This window comes from Humulus lupulus, chromosome 4, assembly GCF_963169125.1.
Source record: "Humulus lupulus chromosome 4, drHumLupu1.1, whole genome shotgun sequence".
NCBI lineage: Eukaryota > Viridiplantae > Streptophyta > Magnoliopsida > Rosales > Cannabaceae > Humulus > Humulus lupulus.
Window position 1 is genome coordinate 151,499,373 of NC_084796.1, and position 4,342 is coordinate 151,503,714.

The window sequence follows — 4,342 nt, forward strand, 5'->3', positions numbered from 1 at the left end:
AATCATTGTACACTAAGGCTATTGTGCAATATACAAAGGCTTACTCCATTATTGATCTATGTTTTACCTTTCCTTAAGCTTATTCTATGTTCTTATCCAAATCTAAATATCTCCATAATTTGACGAGATTTCACCGTCAACACTATTCATCAAAATACTTAATTTCCTTAATAATCATGATTATGATAAGTGTCACGCTCATATTGGTTTTATCTAAACCTTAGGTTATAATAAATAATATCTCTATGACCAGCAATATTAATCAAACCTTATATTATAATTAATATTCTTAAACTATAGGTTAAACTTATAAAATCCATAACTGTTGCTATGAGTTTCCAACTAAGTCCCGACTTGAACCAAAATCCACGATAACTAACATACTACTAACCTATACTAACTACTACTACTATCTTGCTAGCTAAGTAAATATTTTGGGACTCTACAATTTTGGAGGTTGTAAATTATCACTTATACCCTATTTTTTGGATCCCATGTATTAACCATCTGTTTTAATGAAAATTAACCATTTATGATCAAAATCTTTTAACCCTAACCTGATGATTGACTTTAGGATCACATTTTTTGTTCAAATGACTTGAGTAGAAAGTCTTTCACTATTTCAAACACACAGTGTAACTGTCTCGGTTATCCAAGGCGTTACATCTTAGCCCCTCTATATCGAAGTTCTAGGATTCATAATCATGCCTACAAGATCTTCTTTCTATGTTTCATTCCTCATAAAGGTGTATCCGCCAGTTATCAACCACATGTTCCAAACCAATTCTGGTCATTACTTCATTCTAAATGTAATACATTACTGTCAACTTAATGTTCCACGCAGAGCATTTATGTACTTATTCCACTTACCACCATAAATCAGGAACAACCATTTTTTTTCTACACACGAGCGCACCCTAATTCTTGATGTACCGCACAAATATTCCACGTTCTAACCAAGGACAATGTCCTTTGCATCGTTTTCCTGTACCAGTCCATCACGTGCGTATTCTATTACCATGGCATGTAAATAAATCTTTACTTCGACTTCTAAAAATTTGGCACATAGTTATCCATTCAGTTAAACTTTAGGTTATTATGTTACTTCACTCAAGGTATGGCTGTCCTTGAAGATGCTTCAAGAAGTTGCCAATGTGTCCAATTTGTTTCACTGTGCTTCTCGCCCCTAAGTTGTTCCTTTAGCGATTTTCTTATCATTTCCATCTTAATTACCTCATATATGATCCCATTACTTCCCATAGCATTACCTTGAATGTCCTCTGGAGAAATTAGAACTTGTCCCTCTTAGAACCTTACTTGTAACCATGATCACTTAGCCATGGTACTATCAATGAAGTTGTTATTTGCTTCCTACTTCTAACTGGGAGTTCTCTGAAACTTCCTTCATCAATCTTAATACAACTTGCCCATACCATCCCTTTACTCTTTGCTTGTTGAACATACCTTGGCCGCTGAAGCATTGGTTTGTTTAAGCCTTCACTAATAATCCATCACATCCTACTTATTGCAAGAAGTAATTTGTAAAATGTCTCTTTCCTTGATCCTCAGCGGGTAATAACCACATTGAGGGTCAATTCTTTGGCAATGATCCTACATTCTTGAAAAACAGTGTTGATGTGTCCCATGATGAGATGCTTTGTCTGATCAATCCTCATGTCAAATGTCATTCTTCCTAGTGTCCCTGATAGCAATTCTATACCTGCCTTAATCCCATTACACACTCATTCCCTTGACGAGACAGCAATCCTCATGAATCCTCGCACCCCATCTGAAACCTTACTGGCTGATCCAGCTCTTCATCGGGTCTAACTGATATAACCTTAGTGGTACCCTTCACAGTAGCTAGGCATCCCGTAACTGCAACCGGGTCCTTTCTTTTAAAACCCAAAAGTCACCATCATTCCTCACTGTAGCGTCCTAAATTTGCTAATAAGGCTTAGGGGTTTGATTAGCGTGCCTGGAGGGCAATAAGTGATTTATTATATTAATATTTGAATTCGATGACCATGTGAATAGAAATTGATACGAACCACACCAACGATTGTGGTGAAACCCGACACCAAATATGGCAGCCACCAAGAACACACGAATCTGGAATGATGAACCGCGACCCAATGCTTAGCCAAGCACGAACCTTGGTATAAGGAACACGCCACAAACGGTGATGGGAATCCGTTTGATAAGTCAGATTGAATGCCACAAGGAATACCCTTGATAAGTTCGAATAGTCTCTTCAAGAACTCAAGAAGAAAACCTCTCAATTTTCATTTCATCAAAATCTTCCATGCCAAACGTTTACAAGGCCTAATATAGCCGAAAATTACATCAAAGACAAGCCCCTTTGTCTTCCTAATGAAAACCCTAACAAGCACAATAGAAAGACTCTTGGACTCTCACAAGTCAAATGTTTGACTTTCACAAAAACAAAGACTAAATAAAAACGTGATTAAGTGACTGATTAAAATAAAAATACAAGATGCCAAAATCCAATAAGACTCATTACAAGAAGCTAAATATTGATCGAGCTCCTAAACTGAGTCTACTTTGATGAGCAGTAAAAGTCTTTGTTCTCCTTCAGTGTTGACCACGGTCTCCTCCTGTTTTTAGGACTCTGTGGACTAGGTTGTTAAGTTCTTCTTTGAATCTCTTGGTTCACACCCTCGTCACCGAACCAACTAGAACTTGACTTGGATCTTTAGTCTTGGTGTCCTCATCATTCCTCCCCTCTTGAGAAATATTTGACCTCAAATCGTCGCCTGCATCAAAAGGACTCAAATCAGAAACATTAAAAGTAGCACTAACAGTATACTCACCTGGTAAATTGAGTCTGTAGGCATTGTCACTGATCCTTTCTAGCACTTGAAACGGCCCATCTCCTCGAGGTAGAAATTTGGAACGTCTTTGTGCTGGGAATCGCTCTTTCCTCATGTGTAACCATACCCAATCACCGGGCTCAAAAACCTGCTTGTGACGACCCTTGTTAGCATCAAGTTGGTTAGTGTTTAAAAGAGCCTCCTTGTACATGAGTAAAATCATTGGCTGTTTTGTACGCAATGCTCGCTTAACCTCACTTTTTTTTGCATAAAAACTATTTTGTTTTCTCTCTAATTTTCCCTCATTGATCGAACTCTTCTCTTTCTATTCTCTCTCGCTTGATTCGACCCTTTTCTCTCTTTGTCTCTCTTTTTTCTCACTCTCATTCATTTTTTCACTCTCCTTCTTTTGCTCACTCAATTTTTGCAACCTCACTTGGTCTTCATATACGTGCTTTGGCGTCAATGGAGCTAGAGTGATTGTTCGTTGACGGAACGTGAATGAGTACTTGTTGGTGAAGCCATCATGCTGGACTCGCCGATCAAATAGCCAAGGCCTTCCTAGAAGGAGGTGTCCAACTTGCATTGGAACCACATCGCACAATACCTCATCCTCATATTTGCCAATTCGAAATGACACCAGAACTTGTTTTGTAACCCTCACTTCACCACTATCATTCAATCACTGTAACTTGTATGGACGAGGATGTTTAAGCGTTGGGAGCCCCAGCTTCTCAACCATGGAAGAACTAGCAACGTTAGTACAAATACCTCCATCAATAATCACACTACATACCTTGTCTTTCATATGACAACGAGTGTGAAAGATGTTCTCCCGCTGCACCTCTTCTTCCTCTTCTTTTGCTTGCAAATTTAAGGCTCGTCGTGTGACTAGTGCAAGCATCTCACCAGATTCTACCCCAAACTCCTCACCACCCATAGAAGCGTCCTCCAATGGTGGCATGTCATCAAGATCATCTTCTTCTTCGAAATCTATCTCTCCATTATCCCGAATTACCATAACTCGCTTGTTTGGGCATTGTCTAGCTATGTGACCTCTCCCCTTACATTTAAAACACTTAATCTCACTAGAACAGGACGAAGTAGGGGCTGTTCTACCTTGATAGGCTGTGGTTGTGGTGGCTAGTTTTGGCTCGGTTATAGGCTTGGGCGTGAAAGGGTTTTCTTCCTTCTTTGGATAGTTCAACCGCCAAGGTGTTGCACTTGAATTTTGTGGGATTTGTCTCGGATTTGAACTTGTACTACCCCTCTTGAGCTGCCTCTCAACTTTCATTGCCATATGCACCAAATCATCCAATTCCACATAATGGTGTAGCTCAACTGTATTAGCAATCTCTTGGTTCAATCCATTAAAAAACCTTGCCATTGTCGCCTCCCGATCTTCTTCCACACTGGCTCTAATCATAGCCATGTCTATCTCTTTGTAATACTCATCAACACTCTTGGAACCTTGACGAAGACCTTGCAACTTAAGGTATAGATCCCGA